Raw genomic sequence first — 27,049 nt, 5'->3', positions numbered from 1 at the left:
ATTTCCTTCTCCAGAGGAACACTTCCCGACCCAGGAACTGAACGCAGGTCTCCCGCATGGCAGGCAGACGCTTTACCGTCTGAGCCACTGTCGATTAATGTTGAATATTCCCAGTTTTGTGTTTTATTTCCAATTTTTCATGTAGGGCAAGGAGAATGATATAGCACATTGTTTTCTACAAAGTCTAAGAAGAACAGATGGGGAAAAGGAAGGAAAGGAGGAGAAAAGAAAGGAGAATGGGGTGGAAGGAAGATGAGTAATGGCGCTATAGTTTGTCTTCGAAAATCTCAGATACAAACTTTTGGGTAATTTTCACTTCCTAGTAAGTGAAAAATGACAAATCTAGATCACTGGACCCCATGTGGCTTTATGCACCTGAGAAAGTGTTTTCCTTTTAAGAGACATGTTCATTTGGGAAGCCAGATATATGTAAATAATTGATACTTCTCATAGTTCAAGCCCCTCTTAAGTACTTATCAGAACTCACTTCTACACACTGGATCAGTGATGATCAGGGGAACCAAACTTTACCCTCAGAAGGCCTTATTCCCATTTTCTCTGAGTAAATGAGTTTCTTTAGTTTTCTCTCTTTCTATGTAAAACTTGTTCTGCATCTTCACCTATTTTTTCTTCACTTATGCCCACCTCTGAGAAAGATAACATCTGTCTTTCCTGTCAGGGCTTATTCCTAGGCTAATGACCTTAGTACTACCTGTACTCATTCACATCCTTCAGAACCCTGCTCAATCATCTTTTATGTCTTCATTTCCACTGGATCTTTTTCTTCTGCCTACATAGAAGATAATGCTAATACTAAAAATATTAGAAACAAAATAAAATTTGTACCAGTACTGACATACCTCTCAAGCTTTCTTGAAATTGTTCCCTTCCTCCATCTCTAAATAATATAAAAATGCCACTTCTTCACCAACCACCCACCACATTACAATGCCCTTTGTCATCAGGATTCCTATCCTATCACTGAAACAATTCTTTCTTATACCACTGTATTAGTTGGTACCATTCCCTCTTTCAGGAAACTGTCTCATCTCTAGGCTCTGTCTGCATTTATCTCTAACCTCTCTGATGTTTTTCACACGCCCCCCCCCCACCGCCCTTTACAGGATTACCTTCTAAACCTCAACGTTACTTAAACATCATCATTACTTAAGTATCTGTATTACTTGTTTCTTATGGTAGCCACTAGCCACATGTAAGTATTAAATTTAAATAAACTAAAATTAAATCAGCCAGTCACAAAAGAATACAAATTGTGATTCCACTTATTGGAAATGACCAAAATCAGCAAATCCATGGAGACTAGAAAGATTAGTGGATGTCTGGGGCTGAAGAAGTTTGGGAAATGTGGAAAGTGACTACACAAGTAACGGCTTTCTTATTGGAGCAATGAAAATATTCTAAAGTTGATTATGGTAAAGGCTGTACAACGCTATGAATGTACTAAAAACCACTGAATTGTACAGTTTCAGTGGGTGAATTTTAGTGTATGTATATTATATGTCAGTAAAGCTGTTTTTAAGAAAAATTAATAGTTCACTTCTACCAACATTCTAGCTACACATGAAGCATTCAATAGCCACATGTAGCTAGTGGCTACCACAGGAGACAGTCCAGATAGAGAACATTTCTATCATCACAGAAAGTTCTGTTGCACAGTATAAGTAGACTGGAGTTGGTAGACTGTATTTTTTTTTCTTTTATTCTTCCTACTTCATGGCATCTGAAGAATATGAGGCAATTAATAAATGGTTATAAAATGTTAATAAATCACTCAGATGATTGCTTCCATATAATAGGGTTGTGGCTAAAAGGGATCTCAGAACACTATAATCGAGGTTTTTTTCCTGTTTACATTTTTGCTAGATTTGTAAATCAATGCCACCAAGATATTACATGAACTATTTTAAATGTTTATATTCCCTTATCCACCAGGCAAAAGCAAAATTAGTGCCATACCTAATGCATTAGTGTTTCTTAAGCTACAGAAAGGAAGTCTGCAAAAGAGCTATGAGTGGAGGATGAGGATTTTGAGCAGAGATGTAACCATTCATAATTATGAAGTTATACAGGTTGTTTGTTTGCTTGCTTTTTTTATGAGGGAAAAGTGAGTTGGGAAGTAGATAAGTAATATGAAGTAACAACGTGTGTTAACAAGTATAATGGGAAGTAAGGTTTCCAAAATTTTGGATCAGTGACATGTACAAGTTTACATATTATAGGAGAGGGTTCATTTTCTTTCAATTAATAAAGAAATGGCTGTTTCTTCCTTAATTCTGAACCATAACATGAAATATATTTTTACCAATACATATATTTTAAATTTTAAGCAGTGATAACTAATTAATAATCACTGGAAAGTAAATACCAAGTAACAGCTCAGCTGTGCATGCGTGCTTGCCTGCTAAGTCTCTTCAGTCGTGTCCAAATCTTTGCAACACCATGGACTGTATAGCCTGCCAGGCTCCTCTGTCCATGGGGTTCTCCAGCCAAGAGTACTGGAGTAGGTTGCCATGCCCTCCTCCAGGGGATCTTCCCAACCCAGGGATCAAACGCACGTCTCATGTCTCCCTCATTGGCAGGTGGGTTCTTTAGCACTAACGCCACCTGGGAAGCCCTAGCAGCTCAGCCACCAGAATATAATTAGACTAAGGCTCAGCAAGTAGATTTATTAGGATGAAGATTGGGAAATGAGTACATCAAGGCTATACTGCCAACTTGCTTATTTAACTTCGAGCATCATGTGAAATCCCAGGCTGGATGATTCACAAGCTGGAATCAAGACTGCCAGGAGAAACATCAACAACTTCAGATATGCAAATGATACCACTCTAAAGATGAAAAGAGAAGAGGAACCAAAGAGCCTTTTGATGAGGATGAAAGAAGAGAGTAAAAAAGCTGGCTTATAACTCAACATTCAAAATCCTAAGATCACGGCACCCAGTCCATCACTTCATGGCAAATAGATGGGGTAAAGTGGAAACAGTGAAAATTTTTATTTTCTTGGGCTCCAAAACCACTGCATATGGTAACTGCAGTCATGAAATTTTAAAAAAAATGCTTGTTCCTTGGAAGAAAAGTTATGACAAAAGTAGACAGCTTAATAAAAAGCAGAGACATCACTTTGCCTACAAAGGTCCATACAGTCAAAAGCACAGATGTGAGAGTTGGACCATAAAGAAGGCTGAGCACTGAAGAACTGTTGCTTTCAAATTGTGGTGCTGGTGAAGACTCTTGAGAGTCCTTTGAACAGCAAAGAGATCAAACCAGTCAGTCCTAAAGGAAATCAGTCCTGAATATTCATTGGAAGGACTGATGCTGAAGCTAAGGCTTCAACACTTTGGTCACCTGATGCAAAGAGTTGACTCATTGGAAAAGATCCTGATGCTGGGAAGATTGAAGGTAGGAGAAGAAGACGGCAACAGAGGATGAGATGGTTGGATGGCATCACCAACTCAGTGGACATGAGTTTGAGCAAACTCTGGGGGATAGTAAAGGACAGGGGAGCCTGGCACGATGCAGTCCATGGGGTTGCAAAGAAGTAGGACGTGACCTAGTGATTGAACCACAATAGCAAGAAGATTATCAATTCTTTAAATAATTATTTGTCCCATGTTATTACTGTTACAGTATTTAATAAATATATTTTAAATAAGAACTTTTAGAGGAATATATCTTGCTGTAAAATGAATGCTCTCTGGAGAAGGAAATGGCAACCTACTCCAGTATCCTCCTCAAATTCAGTTGTTGAAATCCTAACTCCCCAATGTGATGGTATTAGTAATAAGAACACAGCCATTTCTGAAACAGGAAGTAGGCCCTCACAAGACATCTAATATGTCAGCATCTTGATCCTGGATTTCCTAGCCTTGAGAATTGTAATAAAAAAATGCCTGCTGTTTCAGCCACCCTGTCTATGGTATTCTGTTATAGTAACCCAAATGGACTTAGAAATTGGTACTGAGAAGTGGGATACTGCTGTAACAAATACCTAAAAATGGTGACGATGGGAGGAAGTTATGAATAGGGCATATGAGAGGTGTCAGTGGATAAGAAATCCTGATTAAGTCAAAGACTGCCCATAATATGGTGAGTAGTTGAATGCAAGGTGGAAGACAGGAGACTATGGATAGTCAAAATATAAAATGCCTCAGTCAGTGATTACTGGAGCAAAGAAGTTTCAGTGTGAGGTTAGAGTCACAGTGTGAGGTGCATAGAATAATTTCTGATAAAAGGTAAAGACTCAATAAATATCATTATTATTAAATAGCTACTAATAATGCTGGTTGGCACATAAAAAGAACATCCTGTACATTCTAAGCCTTTAGATCTTGATTTCTGGACTCTTATCTACTTTGCAAACTCTCTCTTCATCTCCTTGGTTGCCTCACTCTCTATACCAGGCAAGATAAATGACCACATACTATGTACACACACCTCCAGCAAATTTTCTATCACAGGGTAAACTAAATAAGAGCAGCAGACTGCGCTGCAAACATTCATGGCTGGGATGTTTCTCTTGTAAAGAACTGAAGCCTCAAACTACCGTATTGATGTGTCAGTATTTTCTCTGATCTAAAAAAGGTACATACAGTTAGTGGTGTGTCTACTTCAAAAACAAGAACACAAACTTCAAACCCTCCTGGAGCTACTTAAGTTTTCACAAGATTTTCTTCCCGAAAAGGTAACCATTGCAAAATGACCTCATCATCCACTGGAAAAAGACATTCCATGGAGTTGAACTCATTGCCATGAGAATGTTTTCTGGAATGTCAAGCAGTTACTGACTTTGGGTCTGTGCTAGTACACTGTGACAAATTTAGAGCACTATTTCCTACCACTAACAGTTCAGCTCACCTTATGGCACTAGAGCTGGCTGAGCCAGATGCAAGGAGGCCTCGGATGCTTACAGCTCAAGAACAATGTCCTATGGGATGGAACTCTGCAACAAGTGATAAAGGAGGCCAGAAGCCCCTAATTTCACCTATGTGTCTACACATTTTTTTCATGGGGAATAAACCATTTTGAACACACTCATTTCTACATTGTCTTGAATTCTAGAACCACTTTGAAAGCAATATTGCTGATTGCAACATACTGATTTCCTGCAACCCCAGATCCAGGTCAGGATTTTCCAATTCCATAGGAAATCTGAATGTTCCTTGAGGTCCTTCAAATCAATTAAATCCTATTTTAAATAAAATAAATTTAGGATTTTCAATCACTCAGTTTCTGATACTAGATATGGAGTCAGGGGCAAGAAAGGAAATGGAAACGGTCGTGTTTTTTATCTTCACAAATTATCAGTAGGTATTATTTTTCTTAGAAGTCCTTTATAGGGAAAGCTTGCTGTTCTTCAAGAAGGCAGCCATCATGTATCCTGGACATAATGTACAATGGCACATGGTGTTATTTTTCCTGGAAGCTATGCATGAGAAACTGATGATTCTGAATTGCCTGTGTTATAAACAATCTCAAGCAAGACTGTTTGGACTAACCTGCCAAAAGCACCTCCTATTTAATGGAAAGTGGCAAAAAATTCTGGACAAGAATCCATATTGATTTTTCAGGAACACTTCAAGGTAAAACATTCCTTGACTATGTTGAGCCTTTTTCAAATACTCTTTGTTTTACCCCAAACATGTTACAACAAATAAAGTTTTGTACTAGTTATATACCACCCTTGAAAATACCATATCTATCAATGAGCCTACACTAACCTAAGACATGTTAAAAGTCTTATCATAGACACTTATCATAGACTGCAACTTTATTCAGGCTGTCATTATGACATTTCACCTTCAAGCAAAAAGATAAACTAGAGCAGAATATTAACTAAACCTCAATAAGAATATTATTGTAAAGTAGATAACAGGGTAGATTATTAATAAGGTTTTCCAAACATACTTTAAGTCCATCATATCTCAAGATTTATCAATGATAAAACAGGGCACACAGAAGGTTGGCATTACTGGAAAGACCGATATTAGACCTGCCCACTATACCTCAAGAGACACTAGGGTATAGATCTAGTTAACAGTGGAATTTCAGTCTAGAATATAGAAAGTTTGGATAAGCATGGCTGAGGGAAACATTCAGCCAGATGAAGTATAGGGGTATAGTCAGGAAATGGAGTAAGAAATTTGGACAAATTCTTGAAACAGAGGATGAGATGGTTGGATGGCATCACAACTCGATGGACATGAGTTTGAGGAAGCTCCAGGAGTTGATGATGGACAGGGAAGCTGGCGTGCTGCAGTCCGTGGGGTTGCAAAGAGTCGGACACTACTAACAACTGAACTGAACTAAATTCTTGAAAGTCCTTTAGTAGGTAGTCAGTTCCTGAGATTTATAGGCAGAGGCTGCATTTATGGGAATGAGGCGCAGAGACTTGCCTCCAAATTCCCACATGACAAGTTGTGAAAGCAAGTCCCAGGGTAGAGGGATAGCACCCTGGTAGTTAACTAGATAAAATCCTCAGAGAATATAGGCAAAAGCAGAAGCCCAAGCCTCTGAACAAAGACACATGAAGCAAAGACAGTGACCTCTAAGTGAGCACAGGAGTCTGGCTGGCAGATAAGAACTTAGAACCTGCTGCAGTTACCCCACGCACCAAGGACAACATCTGGCATAACAAGAGATTAACACATTTTGTCAAATCAAGGCTGATGCACTGATTGTCATTATGAGTGATGTAAGAAATACTGTATGATGTCGCTTATATGTGGAATCTAAAAAGAAATGATACAAATGAACGTACTAACAAAACAGAAACAGACTCAAGGACTTAAAACAAATATGTTACTGGAAGAGAGGAGTTAGGGGGAGCAGATAGTTAAGAGAGTTTGTGATTGACATGTACCCAGTGCAATAATTAAAATGGATAACCAACAAAGACCTATTGTATTCCACAGGGAACTCGGCTCAATGTTATGTAACAACTTAAATGGGAAAAGAATTTGAAAAAGAATAGATACATGTATATGTATAATTGAATCACTTTACTGCCCACCTGAAACTGTAACAACATTGTGTATCAACTATACTCTGATAAAAAACAAAGTTTCTAAAAAAGGCTGATGTATTATGTTGGATCAGAGCAAAGTAAGCAATTCAACAAATACTAGAAGCTATACAGAAGGCTTGCTGGCAGAACTGGGAAGCATGAGGTAGGAAAGATGAGAAAGTGTCAGTGACCCAAAGATGAGAACTCTTTTTCACTATATTGATTCTTCTGATCATGAAAACGGTATATTTTTCCATCTATCAGTGTCCTCTTTGATTTCTTTCACCAGTGGTCTACAGTTTTCTATATATAGGTCTTTTGTTTCTTTAGGTAGATATATTCCTAAGTATTTTATTCTTTTTGTTGCAATGGTGAATGGAATTATTTCCTTAATTTCTCTTTCTGTTTCCTCATTGTTAGTATATAGGAATGCAAGGGATTTCTGTGTGTTGATTTTATATTCTGCAACAACTTTACTATACTTATTAATTAGCTCTAGTAATTTTCTGGTGGAGTCTTTAGGGTTTTCTATGTATAGAATCATGTCCTCTGCAAACAGTTAAAGTTTTCTACCCAAAGTAATCTATAGATTCAATGTAATCCCTATCAAGCTACCAAAGGTATTTTTCACAGAACTAGAACAAATAATTTCAAGATTTGTATGGAAACACAAAAAAAACCTCAAATAGCCAAAGCAATCTTGACAAAGAAGAATGGAACTGGAGGAATCAACCTGCCTGACTTCAGGCTCTACTACAAAGCCACAGTCATCAAGACAGTATGGAACTGGCACAAAGACAGAAATATAGATCAATGGAGCAAAATAGAAAGCCCAGAGATAAATCTACACACCTATGGACACCTTATCTTTGACAAAGGAGGTAAGAATATACAATGGAGAAAAGACAATCTTTTTAACAAGCGGTGCTGGGAAAACTGGTCAACCACTTGTAAAAGAATGAAACTAGAACACTTTCTAACACCATACACAAAAATAAACACAAAATGGATTAAAGATCTAAACATAAGGCCAGAAGCTATAAAACTCCTAGAGGAAAACATAGGCAAAACACTCTTCAACATAAATCACAGCAGGATCCTCTATGACCCATCTCCCAGAATATTGGAAATAGAAGCAAAAATAAACAAATGGGATCTAATTAAACTTAAAAGCTTTTGCACAACAAAGGAAACTATAAGCAAGGTGAAAAAACAGCCTTCAGAATGGGAGAAAATAATAGCAAACACAGCAATTGACAAAGAATTAATCTCAAAAATATACAAGCAACTCCTACAGCTCAATTCCAGAAAAATAAATGACCCAATCAAAAAATGGGCCAAAGAACTAAACAGATATTTCTTCAAAGAAGACATACAGATGGCTAACAAACACATGAAAAGATGCTCAACATCACTCATTATTAGAGAAATGCAAATCAAAACCACAATGAGGTACCATTTCACACCAGTCAAAATGGCTGCAATCCAAAAGTCTACAAGCAATAAATGCTGGAAAGGGTGTTGAGAAAAGGGAACCCTCTTACACTGTTGGTGGGAATACAAAGTAGTACAGCCACTATGGAGAACAGTGTGCAGATTCCTTAAAAAACTGGAAATAGAACTGCCATACGACTCAGCAATCCCACTGCTAAGCATACACACCGAGGAAACCAGAATTGAAAGAGGCACATGTACCCCAATGTTCATCGCAGCACTGTTTATAATAGCCAGGACATGGAAGCAACCTAGATGTCCATCAGCAGATGAATGGATAACAAAGCTGTGGTACACATACACAATGGAGTATTACTCATCCATTAAAAAGAATACATTTGAATCAGTTCTAATGAGGAGGATGAAACTGGAGCCTATTATACAGAGTGAAGTAAGCCAGAAAGAAAGACACCAATACAGTATACTAACGCATATATATGGAATTTAGAAAGATGGTAACGATAACCCTGTATGCGAGACAGCAAAAGAGACACAGATGTATACAACAGTCTTTTGGACTCTGTGGGAGAGGGCGAGAGTGGGATGGTTTGGGAGAATGGCATTGAAACATGTATATTATCATATGTGAAACGGATCACCAGTCCAGGCTCAATGCATGATACAGGGTGCTCGGGGCTGGTGCACTGGGATGACCCAGAGGGATGGGATGGGGAGGGAGGTGGGAGGGGGGTTCAGGATGGGAAACACATGTACACCCGTGGTGGATTCATGTCAATGTATGACAAAACCAATATAATATTATAAAGTAATTAGCCTCCAAAAAAAATAAATAAATAAAGTGGGGGGGGGAACAGACGAGAACTCACTGAGAATGGCAAACATACTAAGAATTGATCCCCAAAACAAACTTCCTTCTTCACAGATTACTGTCTAAATTTATGGGTGAAGATAAGTTTAAGGAGAGATGGAGAATATAATTCCAATAAGAATTCCATATATATCCTGTAGTTGGAACAATGAAAGGTTTAGTCCTACTAATTAATTACTTACTCATTTTACTGTGGTCAAAATTTAGCCCATTCATAAGACAGTCCTTCCATTGTCAGGTCCATTTATTTGTCTGAAAGATGTCTTCCTTTATCTCCTTAATGCTCAAAGCCAAGGATTTCTTAATGCATTGTGGTATTTGGAGGCAAGGAAGTTGTTGTCATGTAGGATGGTGCAGAGAAATCTCCCAGCATCTCTCCGTAGGGCAGGACCATTCAGGATTCACTCACACTTCTACTTTCTCCAACCATCAAGTTATCATCATCACCCTAATCAGGTACCTATGGCAGATGTTGCTATGTAACTCTGGCACTCTGTCTTTAAGCATATAGGATCAGCCTTAACTGTTCTTTTCAGCAAATACCCCAGATAGCTACTACCTAACAGTTGAACTCTGGGAGTTGGTGATGGACAGGGAGGCCTGGCGTGCTGCCATTCATGGGGTCGCAAAGAGTCGGACACGACTGAGCAACTGAACTGAACTGAACTGAATAGTTGAACATTAACTGGAAGTAAAATTTATTTTCCATTCAAGTATAAAATGGGTTCTAGAATCTAAAGAATACAGATTCTCAAAACATCTTTGGGCTTGGCTCAAAGATTATGGGAAGAACTAATGGCTACTCAATTTATTCAGTAAAGACTAAGCACTTATGGTAAGGTCCAGCTGACTCACAGGAACAAGTGATATGTCGTCCTCATGGGATGAGCAAGTATCTAAAACAAGTCAACTGCAGGGTCAGAAAAAGCTTTAGGGAAGGCTCCATCTTATGTATTTACAGATATCTCTAAGGCAAGTGATGGAAAAGGTGGTAGGCTGCAAGGAGCTGGTAAGATCCTAGTGAGACGGTTACCTTCCAGGGTCTGAACCCATTCTTTAAAGGACTCCTTCCTTCTCTTGGGTGATCAGGACCTGGGAGCCTAACTCAGGCCATCTATCATGCCTGTGAGATTAAGGTAGAGACCAGAATGATGAATTGCTACTATACAGTAAGAAATAACTGTATCAGAGGCTGGAATCCTTGAAGAATAAATGATCAGTGAATTCTCTCCCTAGGAAACTAAAAATCAGAAGGCAAAATTCAGAACTGAGCATGGATTAATTACTTATCTCAAGTCCTCATGAATCTGGAAATGAAGTGAAGCCTGAATCTTTCCATCTTTCAGATGGAAAGGTCTGTAGACGCTGACTGCATGTGGATATAAGAAGCAGGGAAAATGAGCCTTTAGCCTTGTTCAGCAGAGAGAGTCATGCTGAACTACAAGAGAATTGAAGTATCAATATTTCAACTATTTCCATTGCATGACATACTCAGAAGAAAAAAAAATATGCACTCCGAATATTATTCTGCACATTATTGTTTCAATCATTGGTGACTGAAAAGAGTTGGATTCACTAACATGGGCACATACACCACAACTGAGATCATGGGAGCATTATGCAAGGTTCTTTTGCATCAAAATTTAAACCAATGAGGAAGATTACCAAAGTAATCTAACACAAGAGTCATTAGGAGCATTCTTCCAAAACAATCTGAAAAAAATCTCAGTAGCCCTTCCAGTATGTCAACAGGTGACGAAAGCAATAATTCTTTTCTCAACTCCATAACCACTTAAGAAAAGATACTTGATATTTCGATGACCTCTGCCAATAGGTCATATTAGCTAAAAGGTCAAGGGTAACAAGAGATTCTGTTTTATTTTAGAGTTTATTTCTCTGTTTGAATAATTAATTTATTTTAGTTCCTCCGGGATTCATACTCTGCAAATAAAGGTGGGAGCTAGTTAAGAATTTTTAGGCATAATTGAATATGCTGGAAATAATTTATTACTGCCTATGTTCTCAAACATTAAAATTCTTCATACCAGTGACATTAAATATGTTTAATTTCCACTCCACCCCAACCCTCCTGAAGAAGTGGCACTGTACATGGTGTGACTGACTGTTCCTCATCCCTAGTTGACTAGAATTATGCAGATATCACTCACAAGCCAGCCAATAGACTCACCAAGCAGGAATCAATTACATCAGCTTAAAAATTCAAAAGCCATGTGCAAGTGCAGCTGGAATAACCCTATTAGGCTTAAGTTAAGTAAGAAAACCTCAGAAAGACTAAAACTTAGACAAAAGACTAAACTATTCATTTAGACTAAACTATTCACCAACAAAGGTCTGTCTAGTCAAAGCTATGGTTTTCCCAGTAGTCATGTATCGATGTGAGAGTTGGACTATAAAGAAGGCTAAGCACCGAAGAATTGATGCTTTTGAACTGTGGTGTTGAAGACTCTTGAGAGTCCCTTGGACTGCAAGGAGATCCAACCAGTCCATCCTAAAGGAAATCAGTCCTGAATATTCACTGGAAGGACTGATGCTGAAGCTGAAACTCCAAAACTTTGGCCATCTGATGCGAAGAACTGACTCACTGGAAAAGACCCTGATGCTGAAAAAGATTGAAGGCAGGAGGAGAAAAGGACAACAGAGGATGAGATAGTTGGATGGCATCACTGACTCGATGGACATGAGTCTGAGTAAACTCCAGGAGTTGGTGATTGACAGGGAAGCCTGGCGTGCTGTGGTCCATGGGGTCACAAAGAGTTGGACCTGAGTGACTGAACTGATACAAAAGAAACAGACAGGGACCAAGCAACTGCCATGTGCCTGATGGCATCTTGATTCTCATGAAATGAGACTACACTTGTGTTTCTGCAAAATTTCTGTAGCTTAAAACAGCCTCCCCTTATCCACCCCCATCCTTTTTTTATCTTTTTTTTTCCTTTATTTTTAATTGAAGGATAATTGTTTTACAATATTGTGTTGATTTCTTTGGAAGGAATGATGCTAAAGCTGAAATTCCAGTACTTTGGCCACCTCATGCGAAGAGTTGACTCATTGGAAAAGACTCTGATGCTGGGAGTGATTGGGGGCAGGAGGAGAAGGGGATGACAGAGGATGAGATGGCTGGATGGCATCACTGACTCGATGGACGTGAATCTGAGTGAACTCCAGGAGTTAGTGATGGACAGGGAGCCTGGCGTGCTGCGATTCATGGGGTCGCAAAGAGTCGGACACGACTGAGCGACTGAACTGAACTGACTGTGTTGGTTGCTGCCATACATCAACATGAGTCAGCCGTGGGTATACATATGTGCCCTCCCTCTTGAATCTCCCACCCCTCTAGGTTGTCACAGAGCCCTGGTTTGAGCTCCCTGAGTCATACAGCAAATTCCCACTGGCTATCAGTTTTTTGTATGAAAGTGTATGTTTCCATGCTACTCTCTCTGTTCATCCCACCCTCTCCTTCACCTCACCCCCATGTCCACAAGTCAGTTCTCTGTGTCTGCATCTCCATTTCTGCCCTGCAAATAGGTTCTTCAGTATCATCTTTTTAGCTTTCATATACATATATTTATATACATTAATAAAATAATATTTGTTTTTCTCTTTATGACTCACTTCAATCTGTATAATAGGCTCTAGGGACATCCACATCATTAGAACTGATTCAAATGCATTCCTTTTTATGGCTGAGTGATATTCCCTTTATATATGTACCACAGCTTCTTTATCCATTATCTCTCCATGGATATCCAGGTTGCTTTCATGTCCTAGCTATTGTAAATAGTGCTGCAATAAACAATGGAGTACGTGTGTGTTTTTCAATCACGGTTCTCTCAGGGTATATGCCCAATAGTGGAATTGTTGGGTTATATGTAAGACCAGACACTAAATAAAACTCTTAGAGGAAAACATAGGCAGAACACTTTGTAACATAAATCACAGCAGGATCCTTTATGATCCACCCCCTAGAGTACTGGAAATAAAAACAGAAATAAACAAGTGCAAGCTAATTAAACTTAAAAGCTTTTACATAGCCAAGGAAACTATAAGCAAGGTGAAAAAAAAAACCCTCAAAATGGGAGAAGATAATAGCAAATGAAACAACTGGCAAAAGATTAATTTCCAAAATATAAAAACAGCTCATACAACTCAATACCAGAAAAACAAACAACCCAATCGATAAATGGTCAGGAAACTTAACAGGCATTTTTCCAAAATAGACATACAGGCAGCTAATAACACATGAAAAGATGCTCACCGTCGTTCATTATTAGAGAAATGCAATTCAAAACTACAATGAAATATCACCCCATACCAGTTAGAATAACCATCATCAAAACACCATCCCTGTTTATCAGTTAGTTTGACTGCATTTCTGCTCTATAGAACCAAAAAGATTTAATCCTAGATCTCTTAAACTGTGCTATATGATGCAAGCTCAGGGTCAGTATACGACTAGAGTTTTCTTGCATAATGGAGTTTGAGGGAAGCAATGAGCAAGAAGGCCCAGTCAAGGGATTTCCCTGGAGGTCCAGTGGTTGGGAGTTCACCTTCCAATGCAGGGGGTTCGGGTTCAATCCCTGGTCAGGGACCTAAGATTCCACATGCCCTGAGGCCAAAAAAACAAAACATAAAACAGAAGCAATATTGTAACAGATTCAATAAAGACTTTAAAAAAAAAAAAAAAGAAGGCTGGGTCTATATCTTATAGACTTATGATCTATTTGCTTTGCACAGGGTCTGACATATTAGGCGGACCTTAAGAGTCAGACACGACTGAGTGACTGAACTGAACTGATATTTATTTGAAAAAAAGTTTTTCTTAAAACTGAAGATTTTAAGCCAGCATTTCCCAAATTAGTTTCAAAAAGCCCTATTCCATAGTATGTTAATAACAATCTTCCCTCTCTTTTTCTCTCTCCACACCACACACACAAAACTTCTCTTCACTCAAATAAGTTTGGAAAATGAAAGTTCAACAGCTTTTTTATCCTAATTTTCAAAATCCTTAAAGTACTAGAAAATTTATGAAACTCCAAAAGGGACCTGGAATTTTTAAAAAAAAAAGGGTTTCCCAAATTAGTTTGATGATGAAATATTTTTTGGTAAGAACACCAATTAATTCCTCCCAGAAGACTGTTCCACAGAAAAGTTTGAAGAAAGCAGGGCAAACTGATTGACCTATATAGGAGCAAGGACCCTACTTACATCCAGAAGAATCTATAGAGTATAATCTTTCATTTTCTTCAGTGTTAGTATCACTAACACTGCTTTATTAACTGCTTTATTTAAAACCTGATTTAATATTATTTCCTCAAAAATAAACTATGTTTGCAATTTTATACAAGGCTCTAAATGAAGGCTTTGGCTAAACACCAAAAAATGCTGATTTATTTTACCTTAATCTATATTTTCCATCTAACAAAGTTCTATTTTTTAAAATATGATAGCTAATCAAACCAGTCAATCTTAAAGGAAATCAGTCCTGAATATTCATTGGAAGGACTGATGCTGAAGCTGAAACTCCAAAACTTTGGCCACCTGATGTGAAGAACTGACTCATTGGAAAAGACCCTGATGCTGGGAAAGATTGAAGGCAGGAGGAGAAGGGGACAAGAGAGGATGAAATGGTTGGATGGCATCACCAACTCAATGGACATGAGTTTGAGTAAACTCCAGGAGTTGGTGATGGACAGGGAAGCCTGGTGTGCTGCAGTCCATGGGGTCTCAAAGAGTTGGACACAACTGAGTGACTGAACTGAATTGAATCATTTAGATAGGGTGTTTTTTTTTTAAATGATCATAAAATCTTATTTATCAGGTGTTCTGAGCAAAGAATGACATTTGCAAAGACCAAATAATTTAAATTCTTCAGGAACTTCTCTCCACACACTGTTAAATTAATAATCAGTTTTTAATTACCTAACTGTATATGACAAACTATTTTGCTCTCTGCTTCCATTCCCTACCATTCATTCATTTCTCCCTTTTATGCCTGGATGATTCCCATTCAGCACTTCACGAAAACTACTCTCAAATGACATCTTAATCACAACATTTTTTTCTCAAAGTCTTCACTTTTTAAAAAATTTTTACATGTTTGCCATACTGTTCAGCATGCAGGATCCTAGTTCCACAAAATGTTCCCCAACCAGGAATGGAACCAGTGTCCCCTGCAGTGGAAGTACAGAGTCTTAACCAGTGGACCCTAGGGAAGTCCCCTCAAAGTCCTCACTTTTTTTTTTATTTCCTTGCCTCGCCCCCAACCACATTCTCCTGTTTTACCCTGGAAAGAAACTATACAGCCTTATTTCCTTCCAATCCCAATTCCTCTTACTCTGTGGGATTGCTGTGCCTTTCTCCTCAGTCACCCTCTCCTTCTTCTCCTTCAACTCTGTGACCTCACTCACTCCCAGATATTCAACCATGACTTCTACAGGAATCCTCTCTGTAACACTGACCCACTTCCAAACTCATCCTAAATTTTTCAAAGTTGGTTACACCATCATAAAGTTGGAAAACATAAAAGGCTACTCTATTAGTAAAAGTGTAAATAAGAAAGATCTATTTCATGAGAAAAGATAGGAGAAAAAAAGACTTTTCTGTATAATGTGAATCATGGTTTTCCCCTGCTGTTTCTGCTAATTCGCCTCAGTCATGTTCGACTCTGTGCGAACCCATAACAGCAGCCCGCTAGGCTCCTCTATCCCTGAGATTCTCCAGCCAAGAACACTAGAGTGGGTTGCCATTTTCTTCTCCAATGCATGAAAGTGAAAAGTGAAAGTGAAGTCGCTCAGTCATGTCTGACTCTTAGCAACCCCATGGACCGTAGCCTACCGGGCCCCTTCGTCCATGGGATTCTCCAGGCAAGAATACTGGAGTGGGTTGCCATTTTCTTCTCCCGGTTTTTCCCTAAAGCAGTTCAAATCTATGGGTAGGGTCTGAATAGCAAAAGCCAAAAAATGCCCTCTGCTTTACATTAGGTCCCTTAGGATGCTATGCAAGAAGTAAATACAAACCCAACTTAGAAGGACTCCCTCAAGCTAAACTGAAAGGGATTTACACTGAGATAGCCCAATTATCTTTGAGTCCACAATCCAACATACACAATATACAAGAAAATAAGTTTCCATGAGCAGGAGTTAGCAGAAACAATAAAGACCAGAATCAGAATCACAAGATATTCAACTAGTAGTGTTTCTAAATTAAAAATATAAAATAACTATGGCTAAAATAAGTTTTGAATGAGGGATAGATTCAAACGTGAAAAAAAGTATAACTTACTCTCAATAAAGGGTACATCTTTTAAAGAACAAGATAGAGTTTTTAAAAATAAAAATGTTATTAAAATTCAAAACTCAATGAACAGATTATGGGCTCCCCAGGTGGTGCTAGTGGTAAAGAATCTACTTGCGAATGCTGGAAAAGTAAGAGACATGGGTTCAATCCCTAGGTCAGAAAGATCTCCTGGAGATCTCCTAGATGGCAACCTACTCCAGTTTTCTTGCCAGAGAATCTCAGGGACAAAGGCTATAGTCCATGTGGCTGCAAAGAGTCGGACACAACTAAGGTAACTTAGTATGCATGGGCAGGTTACAGAGCTTATCTGAAACCTGAAAGGAGTATTGTTGCCAGGAATAGAGGTTTTTAAAAACTAGTCAGAATTCAGCATATAGAGAAGAGATCAAAAATATAAAAATGATAGCAAGAGACAAGGAGGTTAAAATTAAAAATGGAGTTATAGGTACAAAGAATAAAGAAAATGTGGGAAAAGCTATGTATGAAAAAATAATGTCTGAGAAATATCCAGAATTAATTCTGTAAGCTCAATGGATCACAAATGGGATAAATAAGAAGAAATTTACATCTAAATAAACCAGAATAAAACTGAAGGATATAAAAAGAGTAAGGATATTAAAATCATCTAAGAGGTTATCTGCCATTTTTAACAATGTCATTTATACTGGTAGCACAAACCTCTAGAGCAATAATAGAAGTCAGAGGATAGTGCTGAGATATAGAAACTATGTCAACATAGGATTTCATACCTAACTGAAATATTCTTAAAGAATAATCTTGAAATAATGTCATTTTCAGACTAATAAAGTCAGAGAGTTTATTACCACCAGATCCTCGCCAATGCAATTTCTTTAAAAATATGCTTTATAAAGAAGAAAATTAAAACCTAGAAAGAATGAGAAACAAAAGGGAATAGTGAGACAAAAAATATATATATGAATCTAAAACACTATTATAAAACACTATTAATATATATGAGTGAGTGTAAAACACTATTATTAATTATAAAACACCATTATTAATAATAATAATTAATAAAGCAGTAATAGGGATGAATCACTAAGATCTTATTAGGTGGGATGTGGGATGACATCAACAAGATGGCAGAATAGGAAGCCCCAGACCCTCTTCCCCCAACAGCAATGTATAGAACAATTCCCTTTGTAAGAAATTCAGAAAATGATTAAGAGGCTCTTGAATCTCAGGTCCCCAGGTGAGTGTGAAACCAGCCACATCAAAGCCAATAAGAAAATTTGTGCCACTCATTTTCTATACCCCTCCCCCCATTGCATCATTATTGGGAAAAATCTCCCAGCTGCTGGCTTCCTGCTGCTACTGCTACTGCTGCTAAGTCGCTTCAGTAGTGTCCGATTCTGTGTGACCCCGTAGACAGCAGCCCACCAGGCTCCCCCATCCCTGGGATTCTCCAGGCAAGAACACTGGAGTGGGTTGCCATTTCCTTCTCTAATGCATGAAAGTGAAAAGTGAAAGTGAAGTCACTCAGTCATGTCTGACTCTTCATGACCTCATGGACTGCAGCCTACCAGGCTCCTCCATCCATGGGATTTTCCAGGCAAGAGTACTGGAGTGGGTTGCCATTGCCTTCCTACCAGAGAGCAAAAAAGAAGACCAAAATGTACATCCAATGTGTAGGATTTTCAAGAGGCTGCCTGAGGGACAAGGTTTCCATCTCACTTGTCTCAGAGAACTTACAGGATACAGTATACTCTGAGGGACGCTGAGGGAAAAAAAGAGAGAGAGAGAGAGCTGGGTGGTGTGCTATTTGGGTTAGCCAAAAATTTGTTCGGTTTTTCAACAAGATGTTACAGGAAAACCTGAATGAACTTTTTGGTTAACCCAATACTATTCCACAAGATCCACAGGACAGCAAACAGAAGCCCCTGTCTATTCATTCCAGTTTTTGGATCATCTCTGTGTCTGATTCAGTTGATTATTTTTTATCTTTCTTATCAGTCATTTTTTCCAGCTTTTTCACATATCTACAAATGTATCTGCTAAACATTATAAAGCTTACATTTCAAAAGCTCTGGATTATGTTAATTTCCTATAAAATTCTGCAATGCTTCTGTTGAGTTTTGACAGGCATGCTGAATTACTTGAAAGCTCACATTGATCTCATCAAGAATTGGCTTTGTTACGGTTGGTCTATTTCAGTACTGTCCTTACTCCTAGACTTGGGTCCTTACTCAGAGGGTGTGCTTTTTCCAGGTTCCCAAGATAATAATAAAATTAGTGACAAGGCCTTCTTTTAGCAGAGCATATTATAATTTATAAAGAATTTCATAGATTTTATTTGATCAAATAGGTGTTCTTATGAAGAAAATCAAAAGAGCATTCAGCACATGCCACAAAACATCCAAAAGTTAATGTTATTGTTTGTCCCAGAATATTTATTCAAGCCACCAACATTCATTCATTCAGTAGGTGTCTAATATTCACCTATCATAACTTCTGAATAATATATTAGGCATGGGGAGACAAATATGAACAATATACTCTCAAAAGTCCAGCATAAAAGTTTATGATCTTATGGATAAAGGGAGAAATGAGAGGGCTAACAGAAATGAAATGTCTTCTGTCTTTCTGGAGTTCAAATTATTAAATGGTCTTATTGACACGTGGAGCAGCATTATAAAACCAAACTGTGAGTAAAGCTATAGGCACTCATCGTATCAATTAAAAATTCATTTTGGAGCAGCAAAGACAAAAACAACAACAACAAAAAGTCTTTAGAAAATGCCATATCTAAAAGAGAATGTTTACTAACCATGAGTAAGTTTTAAAGTAGCTAATAACAATAGATACTAACCAGGAGGGAAGGCCAATGATCTTTGAATCTAGTCAGGACAGTCGGTGAAATTTGTCTTACGCTCTGAATCTCCTGAGTCTGAGATGTACCCAGCTCACTTGCAAACACAGGAAAGCACAATATTCCTTATGCTGCATTCCTTAAAAATACTAAATACTCACCTTGTTGTCCTGCTCGGGGAATCTGTTTCTGCCTCAATTTCTCTACTAAGTATCCCTTTTATCTTTCAGACTAGAATGTTATCCTAAATTGAGAGTGACTTTGATAGGACTCTGAGAACCTACTAACCTAGTAAGTTTTCTAAGCACTATCGCAAGGGATAGAATTTTCCCCCTGTAACACACATCACGCTTCAAAGAGCCTGATCACCTGGGATTATAGTGATGACGACTCTTCACTGTTTACTACTCATGACAGACTCTATGCTAAATTCATTTCATTAAGTCGGTGATGCCATCCAAACATCTCATCCTCTGTTGTCCCCTTCTCCTCCTGCCCCCAAACTTTCCCAGCATCAGGGTCTTTTCTAATGAGTCAGCTCTTTGCATCAGGTGGTCAAAGTATTGGACACCTTCAGCTTCAACCTCAGTCCTTCCAATGAACACCCAGGACTGATCTCCTTTAGGATGGACTGATTGGATCTTGTTGCAGTCCAAGGGACTCTCAAGAGTCTTCTCCAACACCACAGTTCAAAAGCATCAATTCTTCAGTGCCCAGCCTTCTTTATAGTCCAACTCTCATATCCATACATGACCACTGGAAAAACCATAGCTTTGACTAGATGGACTTTTGTTGGCAAAGTAATGTCTCTGCTTTTTAATATGCTGTCTAGGTTGCTCATAACTTTCCTTCAAGGAGTAAGCATCATTTAATTTCATGGCTGCAATCACCATCTACAGTGATTTTGGAGCCCAGAAAAATAAAGTCAGCCACTCTTTCCACTGTTTCCCCATCTAGTTGTCATGAAGTGATGGGACTGGATGCCATGATCTTAGTTTTATGAATGTTGAGCTTTAAGCCAACTTTTTCACTCTCCTCTTTAACTTTCATCAAGAGGCTCTTTAGTTCTTCCTCACTTTCTGCCATAAGTGTGGTATCATCTGCTTATCTGAGGTTATTGACATTTCTCCCAGCAATCTTGATTCCAGCTTATGCTTCCTCCAGCCCAGCATTTCTCATGATATACTCTGCATAGACGTTAAATAAGCAGGGTGACGATATTCAGCCTTGACGTACTCCTTTTCCTATTTGGAACTAGTCTGTTGTTCCATGTCCAGTTCTAACTGTTGCTTCCTGAGCTGTATATAGGTTTTTCAAGAGGCAGGTCAGGTGGTCTGGTATTCCCATCTCCTTCAGAATTTTCCACAGTTTATTGTGATCCACATAGTCAAAGGCTTTGGCATAGTCAATAAAGCAGATGTTTTTCTGAAACTCTTTTGCTTTTTCGATGATCCAGCGGATGTTGGCAACTTGATCTCTGGTTCCTCTGCCTTTTCTAAAACCGGCTTGGACATCTGGAAGTTCACAGTTCACGTATTGCTGAAGCCTGTCTTGGAGAATTTTGAGCATTACTTTACTAGCGTGTGAGATGAGTGCAATTGTGCAGTAGTTTGAGCATTCTTTGACATTGCCTTTCTTTGGGATTGGAATGAAAACTGACCTTTTCCAGTCCTGTGGCCCACCGCTGAATTTTCCAAATTTGCTGATATATTTAGTGTAGCACTTTCACAACATCATCTTTTAGGATTTGAAATAGCTCAACTGGAATTCCATCATCTCCACTAACTTTGTTCGTAGTGATGCTTCCTAAGGCCCACTTGACTTCACATTCCAGGATGTCTGGCTCTAGGTGAGTGTGAGTGATCACACCATTGTGATTATCTGGGTCATGAAGATCTTTTTTGTACAGTTCTTCTGTGTATTTTTGCCATCTCTTCTTAATATCTTCTGCTTCTGTTAGGTCCAGACCATTTCTGTCCTTTATTGAGCCCATCTTTGCATGAAATATTCCCTTGGTATTTCTAATTTTCTTGAAGAAATCTCTAGTTTTTCCCATTCTATTGTTTTCCTCTATTTCTTTGCATTGATCGCTGAGGAAGGCTTTCTTATCTCTTCTTGCTATTCTTTAGAACTCTGCATTCAAATGGGTGTATCTTTCCTTTTCTCCTTTGCTTTTCGCTTCTCTTCTTTTCACAGCCTACTGCTGAGATATTTACCTGATGCTTGCCTTTCTGGTTCAACCTGACATCCTAGATAATATTGCATGCTACACGTGTGCTAAGTCACTTGAGTAGTGTCTGATTCTTTGTGACCTCATGGACTATAGCCCACCAAGCTTCTCTGATCATGGAATTTTCCAGGCAAGAATGCTGGAGTGGGTTGCCACGCCCTCCTCCAGGGGATCTTCCCAACCCCAGGATCAAACCCATGTATCTTATGTTTCCTGCATTGGCAGATGTTTTCTTTACCACTAGTACCACATGGACAGCCCTTAGATAATATTACCTAACCATAACTGAGATCATAAGATTCCTTAGAATGTACGGGTCAGCCTCTGCCACCAGATAAGGGTCCCCCGCACCAGCCTTATCCAATCTTTTCTTTCAGCCATATGCTGAATGTCACACACATATGTGGACTACACTTTGTAGGGCCCCAGTACCACCACTCCTAAATAATAAAAGCTTCAATTCTGTCCTGATGCAGTGTCATTTCTCACCCCGGAATGTTGTCTTCGATACAAGAGACCAGGATTCTGCTACTAACTTACTATATGGCCTTAGGCAATCACTTCAACTTGTCAGGTCATAGATCCCTGACAAACAAATTTAGGGTATTAGACTGATCACTTCCAGCTATCAGATTCTGTGATTTTAAGATCAAACATGAAATCCTGATAGGAGGATTACAATAAAACAGTGAAAAAGAAAGAAAATGGTCTCGTCTAGAAGATTTTGCTTATTTTATTATGAGTGTTTGGGACTAGCTTATTATATATGTTTACATGCACTTCGAGACATTTAAAACAAGAAAATTTTATAAGGTAAGAAACAAGAAAGCCCTCACACACAAGATATTTAAAATGTGGCTCCAGAGTTCACAACACCCTCATCATGTATAAATAGAACATAGCATTTACAACCACTTTCTCTGCAATATATTTCTTTAGGCTGAGAGGTAATGTCAACTACATGAATTCTGGAGAACACTAACCTTTGTTCTTTATGTTCCTGAGTAAAGTAATGCTACTTTGTTAAGACAGTGTCCTTAGGCACTCAATCTGATTATAACTATGTGGGTGTTTTTTTTTTTTTTTTTTTTTTGTAAATAATTAGAATGGCTTCATTCATCAAGCACTCGGTATTGAGTCTGACTCTTTGCTTGGTAATTAACATTCATAATATTCTTTCAACAAGCCTGCAAAATATGTATGACTATTCCCACTTTACTTATAAGAAAAATCAGGTCTCAGAGAGTACAACAGCTTTGCTGAACACAAATAAGAAACCAAGACAAGAACTCAAGATTATTTGGCTCTGCCTTGCCACTCTTCTCAAAGTAACTTAAATCTTCTTGCTATTTAAATAATAATAGTAAAATTTATTGAATTTTTATTATGTAATGACTCTTATAAGCCTCCCAGCAACCTTTTTAGCTAGACACTACTATTATATTATCTCCATTGTACCAGTATGAAAGCTGAAGCATAGATAGGTAATCTGTCAACAAGTACACACCTCAAAACATCAATGCTCTCAACCCCCTTCTTGAAAACTGCCTACAATGTGGTAGAAGCTCTAGGTCTAGAGGAAAAGTACTCATTTCTTCTTGAGATTCACAAATTGATAGGTAAGATGATTAGATTGATAAGACACTTATTATAGTCTCAAATCACAAAATCTTCCATATTTACTACTGTTGCATACATCTACACCTCTATCAAGCATGTATTTAAAAAATTACCTTACAGGCTTGCAGATGTTCCCACACTCCTGTCACCATCTCTACTGATTCAATTCCCTACACCTTGATTCCCGTCTCTATGAAAACTACATAGGCAAGTTTCTCTGACCATGCCATAAGGACAAGGAGGAGGAGGAGTATATCTCTTTTTAAAGTGTGTTATTTTTAATGTGTGTTTGACTTTCTATTGAAGTATAGTTGATATACAATGTTTCAGGTATACAATAAAGTGATTTATATATATATGAAAGGGAAAGTCAGTCAGTCATGTCTAACTCTTTGCGACCCCATGGACTATACAGTGCATGGAATTCTCTAGGCCAGAATACTGGAGTGGGTAGCCTTTCCCTTCTCCAAGGGATCTTCCCAACCCAGGAATCAAACTCAGGTCTCCCATGTTGCACATAGATCCTTTACCAGCTGAGCCACAAGGGATACACACATACATATATATTGTTTGGTTGTTCAATCATTCAGTCGTGTCTGACTCTTTGTGACCCCATGGACTGCAGCATCACAGGTTCTTTGTTCTTCTCCATCTTCCAGAGTTTGCTCGAACTCATGTCCATTGAGTCGGTGATGCCATCCAACCATCTTGCCCTTTGTTGTTCCCTTCTCCTCTTGCCTTCAATCTTTCCCAGGATCAGGGTCTTTTCCAATGAGTCGGTTTTTGCATCAGGTGGCCAAAGTACTAGAGCTTCAGCTTCAGCATCAGTCCTTCCAATGAATATTCAGGGTTGATTTCCTTTAGGTTTGATCTCCTTGCAGTCCAAGGGACTCTCAAGAGTCTTCTCCAACACCACAGTTCAAAAGCATCAATTCTTCAGTGCTCAGCATTCTTTATGGTCCAGCTCTCATATCTGTACATGACTACTGGAAAAACCATAGAATTGACTATACAGACTTGCATTGGCAAAGTACTGTCTCTGTTTTGTAATATGCTGTCTAGGTTTGTCATAGCTTTTCTTTCAAGGAGCAAGCATCTTTTAATTTCATAGCTGCAGTCACTATCCACAGTGATTTTGGAGCCCAAGAAAATAAAGTCTGTCACTTTTTCCATTGTTTCTCCATCTATTTGCCATGAAATGATGGGACCAGATGCCATGATCTTCGTTTTTTTGAATGTTGAGTTTTAAGCTGGCTTTTTCACTGTTCTCTAAAATAATGATACAAATGAATGTTTTTACAAAACAGAAATAGACATAAAGAACTCATGTCCATTGAGTCGGTGATGGTTACCGACAAACAAATTTATGGTTACCAAAGGGGAAGGGTGAGGGATTATGTTTGGATTTGGGATTAACATTTCACACTACTATATATAAAATATATGAACAACAAGGGCTTACTATATAACACAGGGAACGTTATTCAATATCTTGTAATAACCTTAATGGAAAAGAACATGAAAAAGAACATATACATATATATATATATGTGATATATACATATAAGTGATATCATGATATTTTTCTCTATCTGACTTACTTCACTTAGTAAGTAATAATAACCTCTAGGTCCATCTGTCTTGCTTCACATAACATTATTTCATTCTTTTTTATGGCTGAGTAATATTCCATTGTATATGTACACAACGTCTTTATTCATTCATCTATTGATGGACATTTAGGTTACTTTCATGTCTCGGCTATTATAAACAGTGGTGCTATGAACATTGGGGTGCATATATCTTTTCAAATTAGAGCCACATACCCAGGAGTAGGATTGCTGGATCATATAGTAACTCTATTTTAGCTTTTTAAGAAACCTCCATACTATTCTCCATTGTGTCTGCTGTTATTTGTTCAGTTGCTCAGTCTTGTCCAACTCTTTGTGACCCTATGGACTGTAGCATGCCAGGCTTCCCCGTCCTTCACCATATCCCAGAGTTTGCTCAAATTCATGCCCATACAGTTGGTGATTCCATCCAACCATTTCATCCTCTGTCATCCCCTTTTCCTCCTGCCTTCAATCTTTCCTAGCATCAGGGTCTTTTCCAGTGAGTCAGCGCTTCGCATCAGGTGGCCAAAGTATTGGAGCTTCACCTTCAGCATCAATTTACATTTCCATCAACAGTAAGAAGGCTACCTTTCAATGATGATATCTTTAAAATTATTTCATGCTTAGTTATTTCTACCATTTGACACACTATCCCACCATGGCAGAGTACATTTTCAAATTTAATCAAAAAATGATCTGTAAGGGATAGTGTTATTGATCACCTAAGACTTATTTTTCTTATTGAAGACATTATAAATAGTATGGTACCAGTCCAAGGAGAGACACATAACAAATATTTTGTCAAAGAAATGAGATAAACTTAAAAACAGGGAGCAGAAATAATATATGGCCAGTTGTAAAATATGTCTTAAAATCATAAAATTTATGATAAACCTTAATTCCAAATAAACTGCTAGATGTTGTAAACATGCACTGTGCTAGAGTGTTTAAATATACATACAAAGAATCAAATTCTCCATTGCAACATTAATTTTCCATTACCTTTTCAATAGTATCCTATGAAAACATACACATATAGAAGATGGATACTTTATGATAGCAACACATTGGAGCCAGTGTAATAAGGTTTATGTCAGTGTTTCCATTTAAGCTACTTTTTTTCAGTAGGTTAATGACTGAACTATAAAAATTCAGTTAAATGAAATCTGGCATATGTGTTCTTAGTAACATTTTAAAAAGTGAAAAAAAAAAACAGAAACTGCTGACCATTTAGAAGTTTTTAATATTTTTTTCAATTATTCTGAGGAGAAGGCACTGTAAAGTTCAAGCAAAGCTTTTAGCAGATTTGTAAACATATTTTGAAAGTTTGTTTCTAAATAAATTTAGTCCTATTTTTTCTACAAAATAACCTGTGATTTTAGGCACTTTAACATGTACTTTTTCTTACCAGATATGACATGCATCAGCAGTGACATTAATATTTTTCTACAGTCACTAATCACAATATTTGGGAGTCTCAGTATTCCTAGATGGGTAACATGCAAAAGAGTAATAATGAAATTAAATATGAAATGATACTCCATTTACAATTTTATCTGGATTAACTATTGACAAAGTTGGAAACATTGCCAGGCCTCAAAGACATAGCAGTTAAGGTGTCAGCTCTGTTGCTTGCTATTTTGTGCCAACTAGGCAAGGTATCTAACTTCTTGGTGTCTCAGGCACCCCATTTTTAAAATGATAATAATAGTGTCTATCTCATAGGATCCATTCATTCAAAAAATTGAGTACCAAGTGGTGCAAACAGATATATACTAGACTTCTTGGAATCTGCTTTATTCAAACATAATTTAAAATCTTCTTAAATCATGAAAAGTTCTCAAAATAAGTAGTGATAGTGATAGTGATAGTGAAGTTGCTCAGTCGTGTCCGACTCTTTGCGACCTCATGGACTGTAGCCTACCAGGCTCCTCCCTCCATGAGATTCTCCAAGCAAGAGTACTGGAGTGGGTTGCCATTTCCTTCTCCAAAATAAGTACTGCTGCTGCTGCTGCTAAGTCGCTTCAGTCATGTCCAACTCTGTGTGACCCCAGAGACAGTAGTCCACCAGGCTCCCTCATCGCTGGGATTC

At 38.1% G+C, this 27,049-nt stretch overlaps 1 protein-coding gene across 3 annotated transcripts in view; it reads right to left on the bottom strand.

The window, feature by feature from the left end:
- Positions 1-27,049, bottom strand: part of SUGCT (succinyl-CoA:glutarate-CoA transferase) — a 777,817-nt gene that overhangs the window by 493,303 nt on the left and 257,465 nt on the right. The gene's annotated exons all lie outside the window — the stretch shown is intronic.

This window comes from Capra hircus, chromosome 4 (genome assembly GCF_001704415.2).
Source record: "Capra hircus breed San Clemente chromosome 4, ASM170441v1, whole genome shotgun sequence".
Lineage (NCBI taxonomy): Eukaryota > Metazoa > Chordata > Mammalia > Artiodactyla > Bovidae > Capra > Capra hircus.
This window is presented reverse-complemented; position numbering and strand designations above follow the sequence as displayed.